The 16,932-nt window shown below is 38.8% G+C and overlaps 1 protein-coding gene across 5 annotated transcripts in view; it reads left to right on the top strand.

Annotated features, from left to right (window-relative positions):
- CDIN1 (CDAN1 interacting nuclease 1) overlaps positions 1–16,932 on the top strand; it is a 186,888-nt gene that overhangs the window by 133,646 nt on the left and 36,310 nt on the right. Inside the window, exon 11 of one of the 5 annotated variants that reach the window (XR_012082578.2) lies at positions 2,429–2,528. The exons of the other annotated variants lie outside the window; for them this stretch is intronic. The gene's annotated coding sequence lies outside the window, so the exon portion shown is untranslated. The remainder of the gene's footprint in view (positions 1–2,428; positions 2,529–16,932) is intronic. 5 annotated transcript variants of the gene reach the window in all.

The following is a 16,932-nucleotide window of genomic DNA, read 5'->3' as shown; positions in this document are numbered from 1 at the left end:
GGACATTTGTTCCTTTTTTGTTCATTTATGCATGCTATTAAAACTGCTTATATGAATTTTAACCAATGTGTATTTTTGTATTATAACTTTACCTTTCCAAACAGCTTCAGTGTGTTGTATATATGTATATTATATGCACACCATAAAATTGGAGACAATATTAGTTTGTTTAGTTAGTTAATCTTACCTTTCCACCACTGAACAGAAGGCAGTGTAGATGGCTTTCATCCTCCTCACTTCATACTCAAAACAACCTTGTAAGGTAGCAAAGAAGAAACTAGCCCAAGATCATCCAGTATGTTTCATAACTTGGTAAATGCTAGATGTGAGCATCCTGTATCTTACCCATATCATAACACTTTCCCAAGCCACACTGGGTGAATGAATACAAAACAATACAGTTAATCTGAAATATTTCTTTTAAAATGTGAAGATTTATTTATTTATTTATTTATTTATTTATTTATTTATTTATTTATTTATTTATTTATTTATTTATTTAATATCCCGCCTATCTAGTAAATTAAGACCACTCTAGTCGGCTTACAACAAAGAGTACAACAATATATATAAAAACAATTTTACATAAGGGGAAAACTTACAACAAGATGGGGCAAACACTAGGGAGAGGAAAGAAAGGGGAGATCTTGCAGTTTCCCATTTTAATTCATTGGCGTAGTCTTCTAATGGCTTTCTGTGTGTTAATTATGAATAGTTTGGTATCCAGATGTCTACAGAGTGAGTTTGGAACACAGAAAATTTTATTCTTTTGGGGGGGGGGGTGTTGGTGAAACATCTCTGTTCCCTCTCAATTGTTTTTAGTTCACATAACATCCATCACTGATGTTTGAAAGAAAGAAAAACAAGGAATCCTATTCTTTTGTTTTAAATAATAAATTTTCCTTTGTCATGAATATTCCTAGGTTTTTCTGATTTATATCTGAATTGTAGATGTGCAGCTTTTCTGATATGTGATATTATTTGTGAAGTAAAAGTAATGTTGTGATAGTATGTAGGCTTAGAGGATGCCATTAAGGCTGTGCTAGTTGCAATGCTGGAAAATGTTGTCACCCACTATTTTTCTGAGGTTTGTCATTTATCTAAAAGAAGCAATCTGCTGCAGGAGGATCTCTGTGTACATTCCTATTCATGTGGTCTGAGCTTGTCTCTTCATGTTTCATTATTTAGGTCTGATGTGTAGTTAGTTCTTATCAAAACTAATACTGTCTGAAGTACTAGGCTTCCAGTGGTCACACAACAAACATCAAGATTTATTCAGCTTGATTAATATTACTAAGGACAGTATTTCCTTAAACTTGAGTATTGCCTCAGTGTCTTTATGGGTTACATTTTCTAGATATATTTCATTGAACATTTTGATTTGAGTGTGCATAACTGCATACCCATTTGCAGTTTTTCCAGATGCATGGTATTTAAACTTGAAATGCAGTATCTAAAACAAACAATTTATTGTTCTGACGACTGCCATTTCTCATACTTAATTTTCCTATGTTAGCTCAACATTATACCAACTGCAGTATGACCTGTTCTGTACCACATCAGGTTTTGGAAATGATTACCTTTTATATTTGTTCCTATGCTGCTTTGTTAACAGAAAATATTTAACCTTTTTTCTTTTGCTATTGTTATTGCGATATCATTTGTTTCCAAGATTGTTTTTTAGAATGTATATAATAACAAAGCAAAATTTAATTGGACATCTGAAAGTATTTTCTATCAACAGATTTAGTCTTTAAATGTTTCGGCTTAGAAGCAATCTTCTAGCTTTCAGTTTACATTTAGCATCTCTTTTTAAAATAAAGTGTGGATGTTGATAGTTGAAACTATGTAAAGTTAAATTTGAATACAGGCCCCAGAGTTTGAATATCTTAGTATTGTAACAGTTTTACTAAATAAAGTTTACAATCATAGATTAGAGATGAATCTATGACAAATAGAGCGGATTCAAAAAGAACCCCATGTGTTCATTTCCACAGCATCCTCCTACAGGGATGACAGTCTTCTTGTTTTGTTTTCCTTTGGCTGTATAGTGAGCATGTCTGTGAGTTTTAAAGACCTGAAGCTCTAACTGCACTTGAATAGCGATAGTGATGGCAGTGAGTTTCTGTCCAGAGTTAATCAGCTGCAGAATTTGTAAACTGCACATATGTCAGAGTTGAAAATGTTAGCACTCTACCAGAAGCTTGAAAAGGTTATATCTGATAAAAGCCATCAGCAGTTAAAGAAAGTGATTTATGGGACTGTAATGACACAAAATGCCTCATTTATCACTCCTATATAGATAGGTTAAGGTTTCAGTGTCATACTTTAAAAACTTGACCACTTAGAATTGTCAAAATAGGTCCTTAATTACCCATCATGCATTTCAGTTTGAATTTCCCTCTATATGTGTATGTGTATTTCATAGGAACTGTGGTGGCACCCTTTCCACCTTCTGATCTGCCATGATGCTAGATGGAATATCTTGGAGGATATATCTGGGAAAGGATAACCATTTCATGGATTAGGTAAATTATGTGATTTGAACAAACTTTTCAAATACTGCACTGAGACAACTTCTATGTTGTATGTGCATTCAGTTTCTAAATTCAAAATGGTTTCATTGCATGAATTTTAGTATGAATATGATACGAATTTTCATAAAAATTCTTAATTGAGCAAGAGAAGGTAAAAGGAAAACACACTTTTTAGCATGTTATCTTTTAATAGTATCTATAAATATTAAGAAATAATTCTAGCCCATCAAGGATAGCAGTTAGAAGGACTAAAAGATTTTTCTATGAGTCGTATTCCATTTTACAGGTAGAAGATTTTCAAAATAAAGTTTACTATTGCAACTGAATTAAAAGATACAATATCTATCCTTTAAGAGGAAGCAATAGTCACTACATATCTTTAGTAAATATTAAAATATATATTTGCAAATATACTATTTCCCCAGGAGGCTCAGAACCTTCTGGGGAATATCTTATTTCTAGAAAAATGCTGCAGCTGAAGTCTTACTCAGTGTTACACAGATCAGCTGCTTGAAAACGATTTAAGCCATTGTTGAATATAGCATTATTTAGTTTCAGTATTGTTTAGTTTTATTACTGTGCTTGATGTAAAATAGAACTAGTTGCTACATATCTTGGCTAGGTTGAAGAGGAGGGTTTTTTTTTAATAGAAAGGATGAATTGAGGAGGTTATCTATTAACTTGAAGGAGACAATAGGTAGATCATGTGACTATACTATCCATCATTATCTTCATATATTTCTTTAATGTGTCTATTTTATAATTTCAGGTTCAACTACTTTCTTTATTAAACTTATTTTTTGTTTTATAAATGTCTGATGGCATTTTAAATATTGAAAATGCATTTATTTGCCCTTTTCATTGAAAACTGATTAATCCCGTAACAGGCCGTTTTTGTTCCATTTTGGTTTTTTTCTGGTCTGTAAGTCAAATCTCAGTCTGAAAGTCAAACCTAAATTTTGCGGCCAGAGAAGTCTGTAACTCAAAAAGTCTGTAAGTCAAGCCGTCTGTAAGTCAAGGGTCCACTGCAATTTTGATAAATTATTACTTGCCCATATAGTGGTTGTAACTTATCCAGAGATACTTCAGGAGTAGCCAGAACATAAATATCCTGCTTTAGTTCAAGAAATGAATGGTCCCAGAAGTAAGTGCTGGCTGAATAGCTCAGTACAGTAGTTTCACATAAATCAAATAATTTATTTACGGTCCTTAGACCAGTGACATATGTATAAAACCTTATAAAACCTGATAATTTCTAACTTTCAATATTCCATTAGAACATGTTGGCATACATACAGCTGAGAGCTACTATCTAGTTGGAATTTGACTTCCGCAGTCGAAGTATTGCTACACAGAATTTTGCAATTTGACAGGTGATCTGCATATCAACATCCGAGAGAAGGAACTCAAGCCTATTTCCCTCTGAATGTCCTGGGGTTCTTTCTATTAAGGGTGTAATAGTCTCTTTGTGCACTACTGCATACAATGGGCGTTGTATGGTATCGATCTTCCTCAGGTGGCAGGAACATAACCTTTCAGCATAAGGAGTATTTTTATACTTTCTTTCTAATACAGCAGACAGGAGGGCCAAGCACCTCACCAAAAGTAATAGCTCAATAGTTTAGCTATCTGGCTCTGAAACCATTATCCGTACTCTTGTATTTCTGATCACCATTTATTGGTGTGAAAGCTAGACAATTGAGAAAGCAGAAAGGAAAAAATGATTTGTTTGAAATGTGGTGCTGAAGGAGAGCTTTGCAGATCTCCTGGACTGCCAGAAAGACAGATATGTGGGTCCTAGAACAAATCAAGCCTGAACTATATTTGGAAGCAAAAATGTTGAAACTGGGGCTGTCCTACTTTGGACATTAGAAGGTAGGAGTCTTTGGAAAAGACAATGTTGGGAAAGGTGGAAGGCAGCAGGAAAAGAGGAGAACCAGATATGAGATGAAATGAATCCCTAAAAGAAACCACAGGTTTGAGTCTACAAGAGCTGAACAGGGTGGCTGAGGAAGAACATTTTGGAGATTGCTCATTCATAGTTGAAAGTGACTTGATGGCACATAACAAGTGTGCCCAATATTGCTGACATGGAAGGAGATGGCATGGTTGAAGCTCTGAGCTACATCAGTGGCCAAGTTTAAAAGATTTTAATTTAATATAAGGTGCTTGGCTTGTGGGACAAATGTGAAGGTGAAAATGGGTTCAGAATTATTGGGGGGAAAATAAAGGTTGTTGTGGGTTTTTTGGGCACTTTGACCATGTTCTGAAGGTTGTTCTTCCTAACATTTCGCCAGTCTCTGTGGCCGGCATCTTCAGAGGATAGCACTTTGTGCTCTGGTGTAGTTGGCTTGGGAGTGGAGTATTTATGGCTGTGAGATGGGCTTTTGTCTTTTTCTGTAGATGGGTGATTAGTGTGTCTTGTTGTGGATGTATTGTTGTGATAAGAAGGAGAGATTATCTGTCACTGTGGTTGATTGGTGTCATTAGCTGGTCTTTTGTGTGTAGTGATCCCCAGTCCTTGTGGCTGGGTAGAGTTCGTTGATCTTTTGCACGCTGTATTTTTGAGAGGTGGGAGCCATGTTTTGTTGAGTTTCAAACTTTCCTCTTTTTTGTTGAGGTTCTGCTGGTGCTTGTGGATTTCAATGGCTCCCTGAACAGAACCTGAAAAACCCACAACAACCATTAGATCCCAGCCATGAAAGCCTTTGGGAAAATAAAGGCTTTGAAGGACAAGGTATGTTGCAGTGAACGGCACATGTAATAATCAGTACACATGGGTGGGCATTTGGTTGGTATGTTGCAGCATCAGAGAAGTATGGGCTCTTAAATGTTTCAAACGTGTTTACTGTGGTCTTGGGTGGGTGGGGGAAATGTACTTGCTTTATTTCACAATGCCATTCCACTTTATCCTGTCAAGTTTTCTATATAGTTTCACAATCTTCTCCCTTCCATATATGTAGTTGTCACACACACCCAGTTCCCCTGTTTGTTCTTCCACACAACCCAGGTTCACTTTCGGGTATGACATTTATTTCTCAACCCTTTCAACCCTTTTCCACTGCCACCAGAGGATATATTCCCCACTCTATTAAATATGACTCTCCAATCAGTGTTATTCAATAAAACAATATTTACATGTTTATCAGTAAATCATGTAAAGTGAATCATGGATGGTCTTATTTTATGCATGTAATCAACTGTGCTTTTATAACATTTATATTTGCTTAGATATGAAATGAATAAATATTTGGATTAACATGATTCTATCTTATTCTCTATCTCTCTATTCTTCTCTAACACCAGGCTGGTCATAATTGCTTAAACCAGTGGTTCTTAACCTTTTTGAAAGAAACGCCCCCTTGAGCCATTGAGGAAGTTATCATCGCCCCCCATCTTATTTATTTATTTATTTATTTATTTATTTATTTATTTATTTATTTATTTATTTAAGACACTTAAATCCAATGACCCCTGAAAACAAAATTCAATTCCAAGAAAATGAAATGCCCCAAAAAAGTAACATTTAACAATTTAGTTGCAAGCGAATTTTAAGACTCAAAAAGAAATATAAAAAGGGCATAAAAACAAACCACAATGCAGGAACTAAAAATTTCAAGACAAAAAGTCTGAAACTAAATTAAAATTGGAGGAAAATATATATTCATGCACACTGTAAAAAGGCTGCAGCCATCTTCACAGGTTTGGCTTCCTCCAGCACCCCCCTACCGCCCCCTTCTGCTCCAGTGCCCCCACGCCGCCCCTTTTCGTTCTACCGCCCCCCTGAAAAATGAAATCGCCCCCTGGGGGGCATTATCGCCCACGTTAAGAACCACTGGCTTAAACTGCTTCTCTCTAACTGAAGTCCCTAACTCATCCCTAACTGAAACTCTAACACAGACTCTAACTCTTCTTTAACTGAAATCCTCTCTAACTGCTCTTTAACTGTCATCTATTCTTCTTATATTTCCTTAGTCCCACCTTTTCTGTTCACCCATTGGGTGTTAAATCAAGGTTCTATTGTGATGGACAGGAGTGGTTACTGACCTGTCCGTCCCAGTAGTAAACAAAAATATGGACCTTTTAACTTTCAAGTTAAACTCTGGAAAGGCTTTTTCAGTTCAGTAGAGCACTCCTTAAATAATCATAGAGTTTAAGTCCAGTTACTATGTGTCACCTAGCTGGTGCTCAGTTTCATTGCTCTCTGAAGTTCATGTTTTACAAAGCTTGTGGAACACTATATGTTGCTTAAGACAGAGTGTATTCCATCATCATCAGTGTGAATGAGGTCTCTTTTAACATGGGATTTATGTTCCGAATATACTTTGTTTTGATCAGTTTTGACAGTGAAATGTGGTTCTATTTCATCAGAGTATATTGCACAATGTGTTTGTTTTCATTCATTCAATTTGTATCCCACTCCCATTAGTGCCAAAGCACTACCCTGGGCAGTTGCAACAAATATAAAACAGAGGATAAATAAAAATAAAAGCACTAGAAGCAATTGCAAATAACTATTTACAAAAAAAAAACAAAACACAATAGTACAAAACAATCATATGGGAACCAAAGCAGACAGGAATAAAAAATAATAGGTGATCAGCCACATTGGTGTGGAAACCCTCTGTACAGTCAGGTCTTTAGTTACGTCCTAAATGTCAGCAGAGAGGGGACTAGGCAGAACTACTCTGGAAGCTGGTTTCACAAAGTTGGAGCCACTGTAAAGAAGGCTTTGCCTCTTGTAGAAGACCTCTGGGCTCTCTCCTCCCTCAGAGGAACCTCGACAGGAATAATCTTGTGGGTAAGGCAGATAACATTAAGGAAAGATGCTCCAACAAGTAACATGGATCCAAGTATTCCAAGTATCAGATGTCTGATCACATGACAGTACCCCAAACATGGTTCTTCTTGTCCACTGTGACTCACACTATGGGTAATCCGCGCATGCACAGAGCCTCACTGGAATATTCTAGAGCTTCTGTGGTAACAAAGGAAAATGTATTAGCATAGACCCTTCCCTCCTGGTATATGTACCTTGGCTCTCCAGTTTCTTTCAACCGCCGCATTGAGAGCCTCAATTGTTGCTTCTGTGAGAAATTGAAAACGAAAGTAGGAAAGTTACTACTGAACTTTATTTCTTATCCTTATTATTTTCAAAACAAGATATGCTCTGGCCTTAGGGCAGAAGAGTTCCCCGCCCCAGACCTTTTAATTGTTTTCTTTCCAAAACCGATTCTCGATTTATGGCCTTTTCAGCCCCTTTTAAAAGCTGCGTAGCCTGCGATAACAAGATCCCGCTCTCTGATGGCCTCCCTAAATGCCTTTTTTTCCTCGGTGAGGCCATCAAACTTCTTCGTCCCCTCACTGCAAAAACTTCAAACTCAGAGTTCTCCTCAATAACCTCGCTAGACTCAAACTTCGGCTCTAAAGCCATGGATGAAGCTGTTTCCAAAGCAACAAAACAGCGCCCGTCAGCTACTCCATCTCATTCCAATTCATAACCTACTCTGCCCTCGATATCGATGGTCACACGAGTGCACAAAGCCAAATATTCAACATCAAAACTCTCAACATCAAAAACAGCCTCTAAGAGAAAACTGTCCATGGATGCTCCTCGGCACCGGAACCATCACCTCCGAAGAAGGCTAAGTCTTTGAAATCGAAGCCTTCCAAAACCATTTCCCCAACTCCACAACCACCAGAGTCTAGAAACCTCATCTACGTCCGTTCTCTTTCAGATGAGGAGGCACTTCCACCTCATCAACCTCACCTTCGCAGTCTCCTGAATGTTGATCGACTCATGGCTTCCACTGATAGCCCGCGACAATCTTTGGGCTCTCCAAGTGAGTCTTCACAAATTGCCTCATCAAACATCCAAAACATTCACAAATTGCCTCATCAAACTCAACCAAAAACTGTGCCTTACTCTGCCCCTGTAGGCCTACCACCTCGGCCTCCGGCACATCAACAAGCGTCCGCTTGCCTTTTGTGGGGAAAGAGATCACACTCAGCATTATCATCGGGATGCCGCTTGCCCCAGTCAGTACCTAATGGAGAAGCCTGCCAAACACTATCGGCCAGTCGCTCTTCCTGGTCCGGCGGCACTGCTGCTGCAGGATGTCTCTGCTAGGGAGCCTTCGGTGTCGAAGCAATCTTATACCATGATCGCCCAGGACTACCTGGCACCTCTTATCTGCCAGCACCTAAGAGCCCCAACCAAGCTGATCGGCTCAGGGCACGTTGAAGCACAAGCAAGTTACTCTCTTGTGTAACTTTCCTCTCCATTAGGAGGACCGTGAGTGCTCATCCCACTCAGTGTCACCAGCGTCTGTTTGTTCCACCGTAATATGCGCTCGTATCTGCTTTAACAATCCAATGTGTTTTAGGCACTGTGGTGTCCATGACTGCTGTGGTTCAGCATGTTTGCCTCAGAATAAGATAACTCCAGGCACGGTTCCTAACTTTGTTCAACCTATTGACAGACTCACCACATATGTTGCTGCAAGTCACTCCAGAACTCACCTCCCAGCTTGTATGATGGCACTCTGCTCAGAACCTGATGATGGGACGGCCCTTTCAACAACCCTGCCCACAAATCCAGGTTACTACAGATGCCAGCCTTACAGGCTGGGGTGGCCATTGCAGATCTCTGCAAATGCATGCCTGGTTGTCACAAAGAGAGAAACTCCATGTCAACGAGCTAGAACTCTTAACACTAATAAAAGCTTGCAGAGCTTTCAAAAACCATCTCATGGGCATAATAGTTCAAATAGCCACAGACACCACCACCTCAAACAAGGGGACACTCACTCTCCAAGTCTTTTATACCTTGCTGTCAACCTGTGGGAATGGTGCTTCTGTCATCACGTTTGTCTAACAGCAATACATATAGCTGGTCAAGACAACAATCTGGCAGATTTGCTCAGTTGAAAAAAAAAAACCACAAGCCCACAAATGGGAGCTAGATCAATCTGTTTTTTTCTCCCCATGCATACAATGGGGCACACCCACCATCGACCTCTTTGCCTCCTGGGTAAACTGGAAATACAAGTGGGACTGCTCCCATGCACAAGTAGGCAAGAACTCCTGCGGAGATGCATTCATCAGCCATTGGCCCAAGTCACTCATTTACCTGTTTCCACTGTTCCCACTCCTCCACGAAGTTGTAGTCCGGTTTCAGCAGGACAGGCCCAATACTACCCTGATAGCTCCATGGTGGCTGCGACAGCCATGGTTCCCAATTCTCCACCAGCTATTGTGCGACATTTATTATCTGCCCCGTCTACCTCACCTGCTCATACAGAACAAAAATTGCATTCTGCACCCAGATCCCCCTACTCTTTATCTCAAAGCGTGGAGGATTCGGCCTCACTGATGAATGTCATTCATCGTGCAAAGAAACTCAACCAGGAAGGCCTATATGTATAAACAGGAAAAAAAATTCAAGCTTTTAGTGCAGCGTCATCTTTTTCCTCAACCAACTCCTCTTTTACCACTGTCTTACGTTTTTTTTATTGCAGTTAAAAACTACAGTGGACCCTTGACTTACAGATGGCTCGACTTACAGACTTTTTGAGTTACAGACTTCTCTGGCCGCAAAATTTAGGTTTGACTTGCAGCCAGAGAATCGACCTACAGACCAGAAAAAAACAAAAATGGAACAAAAACAGCCGGTTATGGGATTAATCGGTTTTCAATGCATTGTCGGTCAATGGAGACTTGGCCTACAGACTTTTCGACCTGCAGCCACTGTTCCAATACGGATTAATTCCGTAAGTCGAGGGTCCACTGTAAAGGTCTTTCCCTCTCATCCCCCAAGGTCTACCTTTCTGCAATTGTGGCTTATCAACCACCAACCTCTCAGGCAACTAAGTTTTTCAGACACCCTACTCTGAAACGTTTCCTCAAGGGGCTATCACACCTCTACCACAGATGTCCACCTTCCACCACCTCAGTGATCATTGACATTCACCTAGCACTGAATCTTTGACATACCTTGTTTCCCTGAAAATAAGACAGGGTCTTATATTAATTTTTGCTCCAAAAATACATTAGGGCATATTTTCAGGGAATGTTTTTTTTTCATGTACAGCAATCTACAGTTATTTAAATACAGTCATATCTTCTGTTTGCTGCACAGTGGTGGAGGGTGGGGTTTCACTTAACTGGGGCTTATTTTGGGGGTAGGGTTTATATTACGAGTGTCCTGAAAAATCATACTAGGGCTTATTTTCCGGTTAGGTCTTATTTTTGGGGAAACATACATTTTATGAAGAAATAGAAAAAAATCAAGCTATTTAGGGGAGTCTAAATATTACAAAGGAATAAGCACTGTAGGGATTAAATTAGAATCAAAGGTAAACAGGGGTGACCTGTACTGAGTGTACTCATCTCAATAAATATATGTACTGTTATCAAGCTACAGATATTTATAGTGTTAGGTGCTCCTGAATTCACTGCTGCTCCTAATTTTGAGTAATGAGATACACTTCACCGGGGTTAATGAAAAAAATCAAAGCAAAATTGGGCATTCCTCAGTCACTTCTCTGATCACCAAAGTCCTATGTGAGCTGCACGTGAAATTTTTCTATCTAATAAAATTTGTTTTCTGATACATGAGATTCTTATATCTGTTTATTTTGAATGTAGATCTGTGGAGATTTTTTCATGTAGATCTGTGAAGAGAATAGCTTGTTTGCATAAACCTTAATTAATACATGATAGTTTTAAAGTTCTGATATTTTCAATTTAAGTTTTATTGTCTTAATTATGTTTCTATATGTGTATTGCTTTTTTTAAAAAATGTTCTTACTGATGTTATCTTGCTGTTTTACAAAGATGCCACTTTTTACTGGTGTCCTCATGGTAGGCCCAACCATCAGGGTCCACTCCTCAAATAGTCTCTCTCCTCCTCTGCCCTTTTACACTTTGAGGTGGGGAAACCAAGGAAGATGCTAGAAGCAAGAAAACCGATCAAGCTCTGTCTAGACTGCTTCTCTCTACTACCTGGCACACAACTCTCTTTTATGTGGTTGTGCCTTTCAGGAAGCATTATCCATCAGTGCTCAATACACACAGAATAGCTGCTGCTGCCGCCACCACACATTCATTGTTTTGTCTCAGCATCCTAGTAGCATAGCAAGGCAAAGGTAGAAGTTAGTACCCAGATTTCCTCTGCACTCAAAATCCAAATAATACCTTGATAGAATTTTGTGCATTTTATTAAAAAGAAAAGAATTAAGCAAAAACAGGATAAAATGATTACAAAAAAGGTGGAATTTACTTAAAAGATCTTTGATAAAATAGAATAAGATTACAGAAAGTTACAAAGCCACTCTTGGATCATCTCAAAGAAGGTGCACACATAGGAAAATCTGAAATTTCTAGCTAACCTAACTCTCTTACTTATTCCTAACCCATGTTGTTACCTGAATTGTGTCTCCACACCCGTTCCAGAGTTTGTCCTTACATGAGTTCTCTCTCTCTTCCGCAAATCTCTCGGATTTACTTTATACAGAAGGATGGCTGATGTTACAGATTCCTTAATCACCTGTCATTGCTGCTAATCCCTTTCAAGTTTCCCTAGGCTAATTGATTGGTTCCATAATGGGGTTTCATCCCTCAGTACCCATTATCATACCCTCAGACAGGAAGGTCTTTCCCACCAAAGTCTAACATATCAAACCCTGCTTTGAACTAATCTGCATATCAGATGAATAGGATAGCCAAAGACCAGTCTTGAAATGCATTCTGGCCAATTCTTCCTGGCAATCACAGTGATAAATGGGACTTCCTCCATTTGGTACCTGCATCGTACACAATTTTTTCACACTTATTAAATATCTTTGAGATGTGTTAAATGTTACTGGTTTTTGAAGATCTATTGTAACACAGTCCTCTGTCATCCTATCATACAAACCTCTCTCCCACTTCTAAGAAACGCTATGCCAACTAATTTACTGGGTGATTTTGTTGTTGTTGTTGTTGTTGTTGTTGTTGTTGTTGTTGTTGTTGTTGTGGTTCCTTTTGGGTTGGCCTGCAGAGGCGTTGGTTCTATATCAGTATCCTTAAGATTCTGGATTACTGAATGAGAATTTGAGTTACAGCTATATTGATAATGCTAAGTGACAGAAAATGGTCAGTTCTTTTCTTCTGATATCTGTAAGCACCACTATGAGTTTTGAAAAGCAAGCTACTTGAATGAAACAAACACGAGGATATTTCTTACTGTTCTCTTTTGTTGGCTATTCCAGGTATATGAATGCTGATGGCCTTCTTTGAGTCATGCAGTTCATGCCATTACACTTTCTAATTCTAGCACTATGTAGTTCACAGATAATCGTTTGAATTCATGAATACCTTAAGGGCAAACATCACAAAATATATACTGCATCAAATATTTCAAGGACAGTCTTAAAAGTAACGGTAGTTTCTTATTTCCACTAGAGTGCTTTATCTTTATATGTTCTTGTCAGTAATTTGGGAATTATAATTCATACAGAACTGCTCTTCTAAAAGTGTCAACCATCAAATCAGTCCAGCTTGCATGTGTTTGAAAGAGGTATTTCTTGTTGCTACCTCCATGCTCTGGAGTTCTCTTCCTCAGTCTCTGTGATATCCTATCAGGGATTCAGGAGGTGATACAAGGCAGAGTCCTTTTGGCAGACCTTTTGATGCTAGGCACTGCTGTGCCACGTGGCAAGCATTTTTATACAGTAATGCATGTAAGATAAAATTGTCTAGTTTGTTTCCAGATTTTATGGTATTTTGTCATTTTTGTGAAGTATTTTATTGTTGTGTGTGGATTAAATGTATTGTTTTGTGTTGTATGCTGCTCTGTGTGTCTTTGGAGGAAAGAATGATGTTTAAATGAAAATAAATAAACAGTAAATAATTTAGTATAGCTATGAATTAGAACAGTTTATATGTTAACACTTTCATTTGTGTTTCATGTGACCATGACCATAATGTGCTAAATTTATTGAGCTTAGCCCACAGACCACTTACAAAGAAGAAGCTATAGAAGGAACTACATGATGATAACTAATCCTGGGAACAATAAAACCAGAGTAATATCTGGTCATAGCTTGATTTTCACAAACCACTACAGTGGTGCCTTGACTTACGAATGTCCCAACATATGACTGTTTCGAGTTGCGACCAGATCCGCCTGCAAAATTTTGCGTCAACTTGCGGCCGGACCTTTGAGTTGCAACCAGAAAAGAGCAGGGGAAAAGGTGGGGAATTCGTTGGGGGGAAAGAGCTACGAAGTTGCTCTTTCTCCCCAACGGTTAGAGTGTGAGCGTCAGAGGAGGCTTCGGACTGCCTGGTGCTGCTTACTGCTCCTGGGTGAGTACATTTACAGGGTTTTGCAGGGTGAGTTTGGGCTGGGGGACGTATGTTTCTGTGCTGTGTTGTTTTGTTTTTTTGTGTGTTTTTTTACATTTTGCAGTCCCATCACGTTCTGATGGGACTGGTTTTGTTTGTTTGGTGATTTATTTTTTTCAGCTCCATCACGTTCCGATGGGGCTTGCAGTGTTGTGGTTTTTTTTGTGGGTTATTTTGGTTTTTTTTTTAAATGCTGGAATGGATTAATCCCGTTCCCATGCATTCCTATGGGAAATGGTGCTTCGACTTACAACCATTTTGAATTATGCCCATCTTCTGGGATGGATTATGGTCGTAATCATTAAGCGAGGCACCACTGTATTTAAAACACTGCAACCTTCTGAGTGATTTTGGTATTGTGTCCATCTGCAGATACTCAGAATCAATCGCAACTTACTACATTATTTAAGTCACATAGGTAGATCATTTTTGTTCTATCCCATTGATAAAAATAGCCATAAAATAGTATGTGTATTAATGTTTCAATATCCCCTGTATCGTGGGGACAGAATCCACAAATGATTAAAATGTTTTTTTGGGTTTTTTTTCAGCAACCAAGACAGGTACGTGGCAGCCAGGTGTTCATAGCAATCTTATTTTCTTATCCTTCAACATTACTAAAATGTTTCTTCACACTGTAGTGAGTATGGCTGGAATTGTCCTTAAGATGCATTTTAGCTGACTAGTTAGCTTAGTAGCGTAGGTATCTGGCCATAGAATCACAGGTATGGAGTTCAGTTCCCACAGTGCATCTCAGAAGAGCCACACGGTGGCCTTGGGCAAGTTCCACAGTACCAGCGTGTCCCCAAAGAAGGGAACTGTAAACCATTTCTAAGTACTCACTACCTAGAAGGCCCTAGAAAGGATCACAGTAAGTTGAAATCAATGTGATGGGACATCATGATTACGATCATGATTATTAAGCAGTGGTGCCTCGCTTAATGATTACCTCGTTAAATGACAAAATCGCTTGATGAACTTTTTGCGATTGCAAAATGATGTTTAGATAAGGAAATTTCGCTTGATGATGATTGGTTCCCTGCTTCAGAAACCGATTTTTTGCTAAACAACTATTTTAAAACAGCTGATCGGCTGTTCTAAAATGGCCACCTGCTGTGCAAAATGGCTCCCTGCTGTGTTTTAGCATGGATTCTTCGCTTTACAGGCACCAAAAATGGCCGCCCCTATGGAGAATCTCTGCTGGATGCTGAGGTATTTAGCCCATTAGAACGCATTGAACAGGTTTCAGTGCATTTCAATGGGCTTTTTCATTTTGCTTGACGAGGATTTCGCTTAACAGCGATTTCAACGGAACAAATTATCCTCGTCAAGTGAGGCACTACTGTATTACCATTTCTGAATTTGAAAGAGTTTTTCAGTAGCATTCAGTAGGATTGCCTCCATCAGCCATGAGCAGAGCAGTCTAAATACAACACAGTGAGGACAATTATGATCTTTCTCTGATAATTCAGGAAAATATTCTGTCCCCATAACCATAGGAAATTCTGCAGACATGGCATCTTTGCCAGTTTATAGATTACTTAAGTCACTTAGGTAAATCTATATCATTAGACACTTTGGCTATTTAAATGGCTCAACACTGTATGGAAAGCTTTCTGTTATGGCCTGCAGTTCATGAAAGCTTATGTCTGGACAACTTGTTAGATCTTTAAGGTGGTGCAGAACTTTTTGTTAGTTTGCTGAGCAATACTAATGGTGGCACTGCAGCCTTATAAAATCAAATGCTTGTCCATTCAAGCTTTTTAATCCTACTGCTTATCTATTCTACGAAAAAATGCATATAACTATATCATAAGTAGCCAGTTATACTTACGATTTGCTAATTTAAAAAAATTATACATTTTTGTCTGAAATACAGAAAATAGTTCATCCCACTGATTACACTGAAGGAAAATAATCATGGTTGGATGGTGTCAATATGATTCTGAGTCATATAGTGACCCCCTTCAGGGTTTTCTAGACAAAGAACATTCAGAAGTAATTTATCATGCCTTTCTTTGAAAGAAAACTATAAAATAAATGCCAAAAACCAAGAGTGGATAATACTTTTTTCAGACTACTAAAATATTGAACATGGGGGAGCTTTAGAGGCCCAGAGGACCGGGCATTGCAGAGCTCGATGGGTGAAGAATAAAGATAGAAACAGAATCATTCTAGAATTATCCTGACAAGATGTTGCAGTTGTCACCATTTGCCATTTGGTCACAATGAGTTTTGTAGTTTTTAGTTTTGGCTATTCTTCCCTTTGCCAGCCCCACCCCAAGCTCTGCAATGCCCAGCGTAATGAAGGACCCTGCTGAACCCTGGTTCCCTGTGTCTAATATTGTCATGATCCAGTAGAGATATTATGCACCCATGTTTGGTAAAGTTGTACAAGAACAACATACAGCCCCCCCTTTTGTCATTGCATTCTCTAATAAATGGATTCCTCTTTGCAAGTTGGGTAAGAAACAGCAGATATTTCTTGGGGAAATTGTAAAACTAGAGACATATACAAAGTTCAGCAGTTATCCCTCAGCTTTCCAGAATGCCTGGCTTCAATATTCTGATTTAATTTCTGAACCCTTTCAGAACTCACTGCAAATGTATGGATATGAAACAGAGGGTTAAATCCAGAGTTATTCCCAGAGTAAGTTTATTGAAATCAATGTACAGTGATGCCTCGTGAGATGAATGCCTTGCGCAATGAAAAACTTGCAAGATGAAAGTGTTTTGCGTTTTTTGGGTGACTTGCAAGACAAATTTTTCTCTGGCAGTGATTCGCAAGACGAATAGGAATGATTAATTAAATTTCAAACCATTCTTATGGGAAACAGCGCTTCATGAGATGAAATTTTTGCAATATGTAACGACTCACAGAATTATTTTCATCTTGCGAGGCATCACTGTACAGTGGTGCCCCGCATAGCGACGGTTAATCCGTTCCGGATTAATCGTCGCTATGCAGAAACATCGCTAAATGGATCAAAAAACCCCATAGGAACGC

This window comes from Pogona vitticeps, chromosome 1, assembly GCF_051106095.1.
Source record: "Pogona vitticeps strain Pit_001003342236 chromosome 1, PviZW2.1, whole genome shotgun sequence".
In the NCBI taxonomy this organism is placed as follows: Eukaryota; Metazoa; Chordata; class Lepidosauria; order Squamata; family Agamidae; genus Pogona; species Pogona vitticeps.
This window is presented reverse-complemented; position numbering and strand designations above follow the sequence as displayed.